Here is a 14,907-nt window from a genome sequence, read left to right on the forward strand (position 1 = left end):
ACCAGGCTTTCTTTGTGGCATTCTTACTGGCTTCAAGTCTTTAGAGCTCAGACAGGGCTCTTTAAAACATGATACTCCAGTCAAAGTTTTCCATTAATAAAACCACTATTAGGAACCAGTCTTATTGAATCTATGCAAAGAAATGTATTGCCATGACTTATTTAGCATTGCCAAATTTCGGAGGAATTACATAAGAAGAAAAATATACTGATCTACTCTAAGATTTTCTGACTTTTCTTGCCAATTCCTTTTAACCATGCCTCAGACCTTCTATTCTAAACAGGCCTTTTCCAGCTTACTACCCATGACATGGGCATGGTCACAAAGGCCTGCATGACAGTATTACAGGCTGCCAACTGTTAGCTGTCTCTCAACCGAGACCAAAACCTGATGGGCACCGTTCCTGCCCATTTGGGCACCTGTTCTCTTGGCAGCTAGCCATCCTTTACTTTTGGGGGTCACCCCACATAGTTCCCTTCCAGGACAGCCAGCACACATTCAAACCTGCAAGAGAATTAAAGGTCAATATAACATATCAATACAATGAAACATGATATTGGCATCATGGCTGTTTCAGGCAGCCAAATTCTACTAAAGTCTATTCTTGGTCTTTCTATAAATTGTCCTTGTCTCTTTGGAGCCATGTCCATGAAGATGCAGGCATCATTTAAGTCTATTATACAGTATTGTGGGGGCTCCGGGTAGCAGGAGTGATCGCGAGCAATGTTACCAGTATTAGGCAGGTCGAGCACGCCGTAGCAGGTTGCGTTGATCTCGATCAACACTCCATTTGGTGACGAAGTCTTTCCGGATCATGGATGGGTCCGCTGACCGGACGTGAGTGTGATGGACCCAGGTCGTGCCGCCGTCTACCTTGAGAGCGGTGGGGGTCGTCAGCACCACGGTATAGGGTGTAGGGACCTTTCCATCGTGGCCAGGGTCTCCAGGTGGTGCCTTTTGATGTAGACCTAATCTCCTGGTTTGTAGTTGGGGTTGGGCCAGTCTCCTGGGTGGCGCAGAGGCGCAGCCAAATGTCCTCGTGAGCCCTCTGGAGCCCTCTCAAGGAAAGAGATAGTTCTTGCAGCAAGAAAGTCAGCTTCAAGGTTAGGAATGATAGGGGGTGGCCTGCTAAACATGATAGGAGAGCCACTCAGTTCCCTCCAGTTTCCATGGTTCCTTTTTACCTGCCCTGAACTTTGGGGTCTATATTTCCAATTTGCCCCAATAGCCCTGGTTATTACCTGCGTTGCCCTTTGTGGCAGAGCAGCAACCAGGCCTCTTTCAAGAGAGTGCGCTAGGAGGGGGTATCAGCCCCTCCTTTGCTAGCAGCAACAGGTACCAAACCCTTTCAGTACATTTGACCAGCTTCATTCCCGCTCATCTTTACAGATTTCAAGGCCCATTGTCTTCCTTTAATCAACAAGCCAAATGACACTGGCCTATATTATCTAATTCAGCACAGGCAGGGGGAAGGGCCCATTAAATCTTTGCCTTGAGGAACTGTGAGCCCCATCCTTAAATGTCTCAATCAGATTAGAAAAGCCACAAATACCTTTTAAATTTACCCCAGAATTCCAAAATCCCAACCCAGCACAGAATATCACATAGCAAATCAAAGTTCCCAGCAAACAAGCAGACAGAGATGTTTACTAGTTAGGCAGGCCAATTTCACCTCTGACAGAGAGCAAGCGTCCTTGGGGCTTGGGGGGGCTTTGCTTTCAGTCAGAGCATTCAGCCTCCAAGAAATTAAGTGTGTGTTTTTTTTCCCCGCAGATTTTCACACTTACATGAATAAATAATTATACCCAAGTAGATATACAAATATTAAATAAACATTTATATTCACACCTTTTCAGTGAACAAGTATTTTTACAGTCTTGGGATCTAGGATTCTTTTTTTTTTTTTTTATATTTTATTGATTTTTTACAGAGAGGAAGGGAGAGGGATAGAGAGTTAGAAACATCGATGAGAGAGAAACATCGACCAGCTGCCTCCTGCACATCTCCTACTGGGGATGTGCCCGCAACCCAGGTACATGCCCTTGACCGGAATCGAACCTGGGACCTTTCAGTCCGCAGGCCGACGCTCTATCCACTGAGCCAAACCGGTTTCGGCAAAGGATTCTTGACCTATGTCTCATTCAGATAGAAACGGTTTTCATCACAAACAAACAAACCCTGGGTCTCCAGAACACTGAACTGGAGCCCTCTAAGATCAGTATGAAACCAGTTTCTACCTGAAATAATTGTACTTTACTTTAGAAATTGGATTACTGCTACCAGTCCCCTTTAAAGAGATTAGCTTAAAAATAAATCCGAGAGGCAAGCACACTTCCTGCTTCATAGATGACTTGAACTTAAAAGTTTTAAGTTTCCAGCCAATAAGCCTGGCATAGCTGCTAAATTTCAAAATGGTCACAATTTTTCTGCTGGGGAAATCAAGAAGCAAACCCCATAGCTATTCACATGTAAACTTGACTATCAACTTCCTGGTGGTACTTGCCTCAGGGCGGGAAATTTCAAAAGAGCTATTTTAAATCGCCTTGGGAAACCAGCTTGCATTTCTTTGTCAGGTTCTTCTCTGCCACTTTTTAAGTCCAAAACAGTCTCGGGTTTTTATTCTGTACACCGCAAAAGGTCAAGTTTAGCTCAAAACTATGCGCACTCGTTTTTAAACTGGCCTTTTCCCCTTACACGTGCACAGAAATCCCGGATGCATTTTAAAACTTTTACATTTAACTTCTATGATCTAGCTGGGCGATCTCCACCGGAAGGGCCCGGCTCCCGTCCAAGTCGCCGCTGCCGCCGGCCCCCCGGGTGTCCGGCCCGCGGGCTCCGCGGGGGACCTTCCCCCGACACGACGCCGCCGGGGGCCTTGCTGCTCCCACCTCCCCAAGCGACTCGCCGGCCTCGCCCCTCCCCCGCGCTCCACTGGGCTCCACTTGCTCGCCACAAGCCCGGGGGCCAATGCCGGCCCGCCACTGCTGCCTCCGCTAAGCCGCCTGGGCCCACGGCGCAGCCGGGCTCCAGGGCGAGGGCTGCGCTCGTGCGCCGCGCTCCTGCACACCTGCCACCGGGCGCCTGGCGCCCCGACTGCACAGCAAGCAGCTCCTGCGGCCCGAGGCACAGTGATCCCTGCCTTTACATTCACATATTATCACCAGACATTCATTCAGAGTTTAAACCAATCTATTTCAATTCCTACAATTCCCAACTCCTGAGGGGAGCTCTACAGCTCCCCCCAATCTCCTTGAATGATCAATCACATACCCAAAGGAGCAGTCTGAGTCCGTCCCATAACATCCGTCCAGTAAGTCCACAGAAAACAGAAAAACACAGACACAGACAAACAGGGCCCCAAAGAACAGCCTTCCAACTCCACGGAAGCGAAAACCGAAGCGGGAGCAAACCGCCTGTAAACCGAAAATGATGGCTGCATCAACCAGCGGCTGCGCACCAACCAGCGGGTGCGACCCGCCGTGTCTCAGATTGGAGTTTCTACAGACCTTCCGACTCCGCGGAAGCAAAATTACACCCCTACAGATGGAGGGCCGAGGCGTCCCCCGACTCCTCCCGCCCTTGATCCTCGTGCGTCCACTTAAGAGATCAATGCGGGCGAATACAGATTTCCGAAGTGAGCTCACACAGGATAGAATACACAACACACAGACACTTACCACGGCCAAGCAGACTCTACGGATTGGGGGGGTCCCTACATGGTCTTGGGAATCCCGGACGAGCCCCCAAATGTTATGCCCAGATTTCAAGATCCCCAAGAAACCACATCAGGGAGCCAGCCAATCCGATGCAAAAGCATAAGAATCTGTATTTCAAGCTAGCTTGAGCTCCCCGTCCACCAGACTCACCAACACAACGGCAAGCCAAGTGGCTGAGAGAGAAAACCCCGCGTAGAGATGGGTTTTATAGTGGGGGTTGGAGTAAGGGGAGGAGAAAGGACTGTGCTCTGCCAATTGGCCAGGTGCAAGTCGATGTCTTGTTCCTGGGTGTGGCTAGCAGAGTCCAAGCACGTGGCCAAGGTAAGATGGAGGACGTAGCCCTTACCCTGGGGCAAGATGGAGGGCCTAGCCCTCGCCCTTTCAACAATCAATAAGGCATTCAATCAAATGGGATGATTTATACAATTCAGAAAATCAAAGTAACTTTTCTATTGTTAAGCCAAACAACAGGGTTAGAGTTAAACTATAGATGGTAGCTACCATACTTCATTCCTGCTTTTTGCTGTATAAAATAAATATGCTGTATTGCCTTGGGGTCACTGTCCATGTCCCTGTCAGAGGACAATGGTCTCACCTGGCCCCAGCTTTTTCTTCCACCTCTGTGTCTGTCTCTTTCTTTCATTTTCTTAATCCCTACTGCCCCTACTCAGGAACTGGACCTCTCTCCAGCTGTGCTGGATGCAGAGAAGAGAGATATATTTACATCTGGGGACTTGAGTACAGGGGACTTGAGTCAGGCAAGGGGGTCACTCGGAGAAGTGCACCGCACAACACATTAAAAAAGTAAGTTAAGGAGCGTTGTTGTAAGTTGTATTAGCTGGGCATAAAACATGGGTAATTTAGGGTCTCAGGAAAAAGATCTCTACTCTCAAATGCTTAAAACTATGCTCAAAGTTCGAGGATGCTCTGTTAAGCATAGTCAGATTCTTGATTTCTTAAGTTCTGTTAATGAATCTTGCGGTTGGTTCCCTGAAGAGGGAACCGTCAACTTTCAAACGTGGGAAAAGGTCAGAAAGCAGTTGTGTGACGGATACACAGCAGAAGGTCCGGAGAAGATTCCTGTTCCTATGCTATGGGTTTTAATTCTTGATTGCCTTGATTCAGCACAGGAGAGTTTAAGAATGTCTAAGCAGGCTGTAGCTATGGCTTTACCGCCTACAGTGTGTTAGGTAGGAGAGAGCCCAGGATCAGATGCATGCAGATGCGTGATGAGATAGTGGACTCCCCCTGGCATTTCTAACAGATCAGCGTGCCAGACACAGATACTGGCTTCTCCCTGAATCAACATGACCCCCACACAGATACTGACTCCTTCCTGAATACCCCTGCTGACCCCCTGCAGCGGAAACTTCCTCAGCTGAATACCTCAGCTCATGTCCCCGCCCCTCACCCAACCGCAGTATAAAAAAAGCGCCCCCCCCATCCCTGTTGGTGTGAATCCACGTGCCCTGTCTTTGGGGTATGTGGGTCTCCAGGGGATGCAGAATAAACCTTTCCTTTTCTTTCTTTTCTGGTTCACTGGACTCTCTTTATTTCCTACGCCGTCTCCTGAGACACCTAACCTAACACAGTGGAGGGGTGGGAATCTCTAAAAATACCACTTCCCCACTCTGTGCCTCCTCCACCTCTGCCTGTCACTCCTGCAACTGCAGTCAACAGCCCACCTAATAAGGATTTACCTTGTAATTATGAGCAGGAGCTAGAGTTTGAGGCAGAGCAGGACAAGTGTCACTGTGAGCGCTATGACTCAGATGATAAAAAAGGTTTTGCTCACAGCTGCCCAGCCTTTATGGCTGGATGCAGGTGCTCAGCCGAAAGTGAAAGCGACTTCATATTTCATTTTGCTGGAGGCTCAAACTACTTGTATCAGAATGAACCAAGTAGAAAGGATTAAAGGAATTTCTCAACAACTGCCAATAATTCTTTATCTTGAAAAATCTTTCTTTTCCCAAAAACAAATAAACAAACAAACAAAAAAACGGTAGACTCCAGATCATTACTGAATTTTCCCCCCAAACAAGAAGGAGGTGGGGTAATGCTATTTTAAAAAGTTTCATCTTCGCCATGCTTTTTTTATGGTTAGTGACTTCAAAGTTTTACAAAATTTAGAAATGTGTCTTGGATTTCTGTGCACATGTAAAGAGAGAAGTTAGCTTTAAAAATGTGTGCACACTGTCCGATTTCAGATATTAGATAGTTTTGAGCTAAACCTCTTTATGAATGCTACAGACTGTTCTTTTCCTCAGAAATATGGCAGAAAGTAGCCAAAAAAGAAAAATGCAAGCTGGCTCCCAGTGTGGAATTCTTTGGGGATCTTGGAATCTGGGCATAACATGGACCTCATTCAAAAGTTAACTTTAAGGCTGCCAAGAAAATCAGTAAATTATCTCTGTTACAGAATTTACCAAAGTAAATGCCTTAAAATAATTGATTGATTCTGGAATCTCAAAATAGTTAAAACATAAATAAGTAATATATCAATTGTGAAGGTCCAATGGCCCAGGGAGAAACTAACTTAACTATTTGACATTTAAATGGATCAGGTTACTCTAAACTTGTTTTGCCAGCTGAAAACAGTTTTTCCGGGGGCTGCAATCTCTTGGCCATTTTGAAATTTCCTGCCAGCAAGCAACCCGGCAGGAAACAATGTGGCTAATTTGCATTTGAATGGCTACTGCCCTGCTGCCAGTCACTGGTGACTTGAAACTTTGGAAGCTTGCTGAATTAAAAAATAAAATTAAATGTCTAGATATTTTGAAATGATAAAATACTGGGATGTTGGTCTAAATTTGCCTCATGAAAAATCTAGAGGATAGAATTGAATTTATTAATTAAATATGTCTTCTATTTTTAAAAAATATATGAAATTATTATTAATCTGAATATTTGACTTGCCAGCTCTAAAAGTTTAAGGTTCAAATTAAATTGGGAGAAATTATATAGCTGTGGTAACTAAATGCCTAAAGTATAGAAATTTATTTTTTAGAATAATTTTTGTGTTTTCTCTGAAATAATTAGGAATTCAAAATATATTACTTTTTCAATAGGTCTGATTGAAAAAGGATTAATTCTGTGATCCCAACCAAATTTTTAATACAAAAACCAGTTTAAATTTAATTAATATCTTTTAAAATAATTATAAATGAAAGGGCAAGGACTACGCCCTCCATCTTACCCTGTGTCCTCCATTTTGGGGCAGCCATGTGCTTGGCAAGGAGCTTCTTCCCAGAAGTCTAAGCCTCTGCTAGCCACACCCAGGAACAAGACACCGACTTGCACCTGGCCAATCAGCAGGGCCCACAGTCCCCTCTCCTACCCTGACTCCACCCCCCTATAAAACTCCTCTTCACGCTGGGCTAGGCCTCTCTCTGCTTCCTGCCACTGTGTCGGCGAGATGGGGGAGCCGAGCTAGCTCGAATACAGACTCTTATGCTTTTGCATTGGACATGGCTGGCTCCCTGGTGTGGTTTCTTGGGGATCCTGAAATCTAGGCATAACATTTGGGGGCTAGTCCGGGATCCCCAAAACCATCGAGGGACCCCCCAATCCGTAGAGTCTGACTGGCCATGGTAAGTGTCTGTGTGTTGTGTATTCTGTTCTGTGTGATATATGTTATCTCTAAGGGACTTGTCCTGTATCTGGAGGAATGGCTTGATGGTACTCACCGTCAAAACTCGGACTGGCTAAGGGTTCAAATCTGGCCTATCTTTTAAAAAAAATGTAGAAGAGAAGCATTCCTAGGCAGTTTTCTACTGCCTCTGTTCAGGGACTTGTTCTGTATCTGTCCTGTGTGAGCTCACTTCTGAAATCTGTAATCGCCCACAATGATCTAAGTGGACGCACAGGGGGATCAAGGGCGGGAGGAGTCGGGGGACGCCTCGACCCTCCATCTGGAGGGGTGTAGTTTTGCTTCTGCAGAGTCGGAAGGTCTGTAGGAACCCCCTCAATCTGAGACAGGCGGGTCGCTCCCGCTGGTTGGTGTGCAGCCACTGGTTGGCACGCAGCCATCGTTTTCGGTTTTTGCTTCCATGGAGTTGGAAGATTGTTTTGGTTTCGCTTCCATGGAGTTGGAAGGCTGTATTTTCGGGCCCTCTTAGTTTTCTGTGTTTGTATGTTTTTTGTTTTTTTTTCTGGGGGCTTACTGGACGGACGTTATGGGATGGACTTGGACTGCTCCTTTGGGTATTGTGATTGATCATTTCAAGGAGATTGGGGGAGGCTGTAGAGCTCCCTCAGGAGTTGGGAAGTTGTTATTGTTTAAATTCTGAGTGAATGTCTGGTGAAAGTGTGTGAGTGTGGAGGGAGGGGGCCTGCCCTCTCCCCTCCTTTGTGTGGCTCCACGACTTTGGTTGGGCGGGTGTCTGAGTGAGGATCTGTGAAAACAGGTCACCCCCTCCCCAAGTAAATGAGTCTGGGATTTTTGTGAACGTATAGAGAGAAAAGCTGGCTTAAAACTAATGTGCGCACTGTCCGATTTTGGATAGAGTTTTGAGCTAGAGTCTCTTTGCAGATGTGCATAATGGAGCCCAAGACTGATCATTTACCCAAAGAAAAAAAAGGATGCTAGCTAGATTTTAGCAGAAAGATTGGCATTTCCATAATAAAGAACAGTTTTTAAAGGTTGTTCTTAATGGAGGAAGGGGATAGTCGCCTCCTGCCTGTAGCAAAATCTTAAAGAATGTGGTCAATTTATGTCCAAAAAGACCAGGTAGGCCAGAACCTGTTTTGCAAGGCTCAAATGTGGTTTTCCAGAGCCGCTTGAAAGTAAAAAGTAAAGTTTACTCTAATTTGCCTCATGAAAAATCTAGAGGACAGAATTAAATCTGTTGGGTAAGTATGTCTTGCATTTTTAAAGTTTATTCTTAAAGATGCTACTGATTGAGAAATGCTGAATATTTTGACTTGCCAGATAAATGTTTAAGGTTTGGATTGAATTGGGAAAAATTGTGTAATTGTGGTAACTAAATGCCTTTCCTTATTGATCCTGATGTGCAAAAAAACAGTGTAGACAGCCACCATTTTGGGCTGCATGACTTGGCAGATGCCATGTAAGCCACATGACTTATCGCTCCCCTGGGGGCCGCCATATTGAAACAGCAAAGGCCCCTCCCTCTGATTTAGCAATGTCTCACTGAGGCAGGATGGAATTTCAGGGGTGGAGCTTTAAGGCGGAGTTTTATGGGGCAGGAAGTGTGCTTGCCTCTTGGAGTTATTTAATATGTCAAAGTCTTTAAAAAGGACTAATAGCAGTAATCCAATTTCTAAAGTAAAGTACGATTATTTCAGGTAGAAACTGTGGTTTCATACTGGGCTTAGAGGGCACATTTTTCCTTTGCCTGGGAGGGACAGCACAGCTGTCCCAGGATTGAAGGGCTCCAGTTAACTTATCAACTCAGTGTTCTGGAGACCCAGGACTGTAATTTAGATAACATGCCTAAGTTTAACCCAGGTTACCCAAGGGCTCTAGATAATATTTTAATCAAACTAGGTTATCTGTTGGTATTTTGTGCTGTAAATGTGGCATGCACCTGTGTAAAAGTGTTTTTGTTTATTTCTGTTTTGTTTTGTTTTCTCCTGTGGTGATTCAAAGTTTTTAATGGGAAATGTTATCTGTCTTTATTGAAAATTGTTTAGCTAGTGAAATTTCTGTTTGTGTCTAAAAAAAAAAACAAACCACAGGCTAGATTTCTTTGAGGCTGAGTGCTCTGACCGATAGCAAAACACCCTGAGCAGCCGCTGGGATCTTTCCCCAACGGCGCTTGCTCTCTGTTAGAGGTGAAATCGGCCCACTTAACTAGTAAACATCTCTGTCTGTTTGTTTGCTGGGAACTTTGATTTGCTATGTGATATTCTGTGCTGGGTTGGGATTTTGGAATTCTGGGGTAAATTTCTAGTCTGATTGGGACATTTAAGGGTGGGGCTCACAGTTCCTCAGGGCAGAGATTTCATGGGCCCTTCCCCCTGCCTGTGAAAGGAAGGCAACGGGCCCTAGAATCTGTATGAGACCAGCCCAACCCCAACTCTTCCTCATCAGCACAGACCAGGAGATTGGGTCTACAACAGAAGGCACCACCAGGAGACCCTCGAGCCACATTGGAAGGGTCCCTACACTGTGGTGCTGACGACCCTCACTGCTCTTAAGGTAGACGGCGTCGCGACCTGCGTCCATCACACTCACGGTCGGTCAGCGGACCCATCTGTGATCAGGAAAGACTTCGTCACCAAATGGAGCATCGATCGAGATCAACGCAACCTGCTCAAACTCAAGCTATGGCGTGCTCGACCTGCCTGATGCTGGTAACATTGCTTGCGATCACTCCTGCTGCCGGGAGCCCCCACAATACTGTGTAATAGACTTAGATGATGCCTGCATCTTCATGAACATGGCTCCAAAGAGACAAGGACAATTTATAGGAAGGTCAAGAATAGACTTTAGTAGGATTTGGCTGCCTGAAGTGGCCATGATGCCAATATTATGTTTCATTGTATTGATATGTTATATTGACCTTTGATTCTCTTGCAGGTTTGAATGTATGTTGGCTATCCTGGAAGGGAACTATGTGGGGTGACCCCCAAAAGTAAAGGGTGTCTAGCTGCCAAGAGGGCAGGTACCCAACTGGGCAGGGAAGAGTGCCCATCAGGTTTTGATCTCTGTTGAGAGACAGTTGATGGTTGGCAGCCTGTATACTGTCTTGTAGGCCTGCGTAACCATGCCCATGTCAGGGGTAGTACAAACCTCAACTGTAGTAAGCTGGGAAAGGCCTGTTTGGAATAGAAGGTCTGAGGCATGGTTATGCATAGAAAGAAGGTTTAATGCCAACAGTTACTGTTTTGTTATAATTCTGAAGAATCCATGAAAAGGAATTGGCAAGGAAAGTCAAAAAATCTTAGAGCAGATTGTTATGGGTTGGCTCAACGAGATAGACCACCGACTCAGAATTTAAATTTAATAGCCTTTATTAAGCTGGCCAGCTGACCACAGCCCGTACCTTCCCCCTCTGGGAAGCCTCGCGGCATGTGGCAAAGAGCAAGTGTGCATTATGATTTTTATAGCAAAACAGTGTTACCTTAGAAGTTCACAGAAAGTTCATAAGCACAAAAGGGGGGGTAAACAGAGTCACACCTGACAGTCTAAGACAATCTAGCAATTTTTCTTCCATGGTTCCTAACCCTGCAACCACCCTCCATACGTCAGTCCCTCCTCCCAGCACATACACAATCCTCTTCATATCCTGGCAACACAATTCTTCCTCATACATCCCCTTCCCTCCAAGCACATTCAATTTCTCATGTCTTATTTCCTCCCCTTAGCACATTCTGTAACATTCTGTAACCCATCCATGCCGCAGTCCCTCACCCTAGCACACAGATCAGTATGTTTTTCTCCTTACATAATTCCTCTGAAATATTGGCAATGCTAAATGAGTCATGGCAATACATTTCTTTGCATAGATTCAATAAGACTGGTTTCTAATAGTGGTTTTATTAATGGAAAACTTTGACTGGAGTATCATGTTTTAAAGCCAGTAAGAATGCCACGAAGAAAGCCTGGTATCCTGCTTTGGAGCCCTGAAGATGGCTGGTGCTGGAGCGTCAGGCCCATGCCCTACCATCACTGGTGGTTGGTCAGAGCAATAAGGGGAGCAATAAGGATGCCTCTGTGTCCCTGCAGAACCCCCACACACTCTGGGCCGCAACGGGTAGGAGGGCTACTGAGATGGGCCTTAAAGCCTAGAGCGTGGGCTCAGGTAGAGTTGCTACAGGTGAGGGATTCACCTAACTCAGCAGATACTGCAGGCAGGCCTGATGGCAGCTGGATGGCTTGGCTTCCTGGCCCTACGGGGAACATTAAGATTTAACCATGAGATTCCAGCAAAGGTGGTCGGTTACCATTCTTGTTGTGTTTATGCAAACATCAGGAATCTTGATTTGGTTTTTTTGATAGCCATGGAAGAATTTTAAGAAGAAAAATCCTATTTCAATAGAAGTTGTTAAAGCTAAAATGGTTTCTTTCTCTTCCACCGGACCATTTGTTAGAAAAGCAGTCCATCTCATGATTGAGCCAGAAGTTCCAAGACAAAGGGGGGAATGAAAGGGCAAGGACTACGCCCTCCATCTTACCTGTGTCCTCCATTTTGGGGCAGCCATGTGCTTGGCAAGGAGCTTCTTCCCAGAAGTCTAAGCCTCTGCTAGCCACACCCAGGAACAAGACACTGACTTGCGCCTGGCCAATCAGCAGGGCCCACAGTCCCCTCTCCTACCCTGACTCCACCCCCCTATAAAACTCCTCTTCACGCTGGGCTAGGCCTCTCTCTGCTTCCTGCCGCTGTGTCAGCGAGATGGGGGAGCCGAGCTAGCTCGAATACAGACTCTTATGCTTTTGCATCGGACATGGCTGGCTCCCTGGTGTGGTTTCTTGGGGATCCTGAAATCTGGGCATAACAATAAAAAGTGTATGATCTTTAAAATATATATTTTCTTGGTCTTTCCAAGTTAAAATTCAAGGCTATAACTGACAGATGATTTTTGGAAAACAAAGGCCTAGAGTGATTCAAAGAATTTGTTCTCTCTTCTTAAAGAAAATATGTTTTGAATTAAGCTGATTTAATATACTTGAAATCACATGGAAAGTTTTATTCAAATAAAAATTAACTATATTTTACTTATATACATATACTTTAAATGTTATGAAAGTTTTGGCCTCTAAGGAGGGCAAAATACAAAAGCTCCTAGCCGATTGCATTTTAATTAGGCTGGAGGTGAGGCAGCTGTCCCAATTATGCCTCAATTAATTAATTATCTTCCTAGATTTAGTGGGACATAAACAGGTGACCAGGGGTCAGCAATAATAGCCAATCCCTTGGTACTTCAATGTCTAGACAGTTGAGCTGAACCTGAACACAGGAACACACAAGACAGAATTAGTATGCAATCACACAGGGTTTATTTACCTATTCCTAGTGGGTCCTAGGCTCTGGAAAAGGCCACCCGGCAATGCACCCGGCGACGACGAAGACAAAGACAAAGACAGGCGGCTGCAGTTGGTTCAGGCTCACACAACAGAGCATTCAGTCAGGGGCTCGTCTCATGGAGCGACTTGGAGTCCTCTTATCAGGCAGGAGATGTTGACTGAAGAAGGTCTGGTGCTTATATAGCTGGTAGTAAACAACTTGTGTCTTATTGGTGTGGGCCAGATGGTGTGCCTTATGCTAGGAACAGGGCCTTTACATTTTAAGGGCTTAGGGCGTTTACATCAAGATAGTGGGGAGTTCACTCTGTCTACAACATTTTGGAAGTTACAGAGTATTGGGGTCTCCACACAGCTAACATTTTACACAGTAATCATTTCACACATCAGAGGGGTTTCCTTATGACCATAACATTGTAACAGCAGCGTTTATGCCTTGCGAATCAGATGTATAAGTTTACTAAATTTGCTTGCTTTGCTTTTTTAATAAAGATACCTACTTTAATTATAAATTAGCTTTTTAAATTATAATCAAGGTTTCATATAATTTCAGCTAAATGAAAAGCCAATATTTTTATAAACAATTAAGTTCTAATAAAGCCCTCTGAAAGTTACTAGGACTACCCATGATCCATCTATATATGCAAATAAGCCTAAGGGGACATTAATTAGTTAAGAACCTATCTAAAAATCTCTATGGGAGAATGACAAATTTATTCAATATATTTAGGAATCCTTAGAAAGTTTTTATTAAGTATATGCAAAGACCTACAGAGTCAATTTTCTAATTTTGTGACTCACATGTAATAGCATTTTGCAACCATCTCAAAAATATGAATGCCAAGCAGTTTGGGACCATCTGGTAAATCCGTCTTCCCTAAACCAAGGACACTTAAAAGTCAGTGATTTACCAAACAAAGGGTAAATAGCTTATGCAAAAGTACTCAAAAAAGACTGATAGCAGAAATTCAATTAGTGTCATTTACTGTCCACACCCTAGGTCAACTAAAGTTCAGGGGAACTAATAGTGGAAGGTTACCAGAGCCTTAACACTTGGGTTGCGGGAAACGAGTTAAGTCGGCTCGCGTGAATTGCGCGTACTCCGTGGGAGCCGTCTTAAACTCGGTTCATATAGATTTGCGGTGGAGTGCGGGAAACGTGTAACTCCGATTGTAACTGCGTATTACCAAATATTTCATTTCAATCGAACCCATACTTCAAAAGATATAGGCATTTTAACGTGCCATCTTATATTTTGGCGGGAAATTCACCCGCAACCCAAGTTAATATTGTCGCAGAGGCTTGTCTCTCACCTAGAGATTATTTATTATGGAAGCATTTTATCTGTGTTTGTGCTAATATTAGACCAGCCTACATTCAGGGAATGGTATTAGCTGCCACATTAAAAAAGATGTTATACCTCAGGCATTAACTATTTTTATAGATGGATCCAGTTCTGGAAAGGCTGGATCTACTGCAGCAGGGGAGCAAAAGTTTCTCAAACCCCTTATATTTCAGCACAACGGGTAGAAATACAAGCTCTTATTTATGCCTTGACAGATTTTGCTGCGGAGCCCATCAACCTACAGTGGTAGTGCTTATGTGGTGAGTATGGCCAAAATTAATGAAATAGCAACGATAGGGCACCCTAATTCGGAGGAACTCTTTTATTTATTTTTCAGTCTTTAAAAGGTTGTTTGAGAACGGTAATTTCCACGTTTTATTGGCCATATTAGATCCCATTCTGGCCTTCGAGGTCCCTTGGCTGCAGGTAATGAGGAAGTAGATTGCCTCGTTGCCTCAGTAGAGGAGGTCACTCCATTTTCCATGGCACAGGCCTCGCATGCCCTACATCTGTGGTCGGCAAACTGCAGCTTGTGAGCCACATGCGGCTCTTTGGCCCCTTGAGTGTGGCTCTTCCTAAGCCTTAGGAGTACCCTAATTAAGTTAATAAAAATGTACCTACCTATATAGTTTAAGTTTAAAAAATTTGGCTCTCAAAATAAATTTCAGTTGTCGTACTGTTGATATTTGGCTCTGTTGACTAATGAGTTTGACGACCACTGTGGGCCTACATCATCAAAATGCCTCTGCCTTGCGCAAGGAACTCCATATTTCCTGAGGGCAGGCTCGCCAAGTTGTCAAGCAATGCCTTCAGTGTGTTATCCACCTTCCTGTGCCAGCATTAGGGGTAAATCCCTG

This window comes from Myotis lucifugus, unplaced genomic scaffold (genome assembly GCF_000147115.1).
Source record: "Myotis lucifugus unplaced genomic scaffold, Myoluc2.0 scaffold_14, whole genome shotgun sequence".
Classification (NCBI taxonomy): domain Eukaryota; kingdom Metazoa; phylum Chordata; class Mammalia; order Chiroptera; family Vespertilionidae; genus Myotis; species Myotis lucifugus.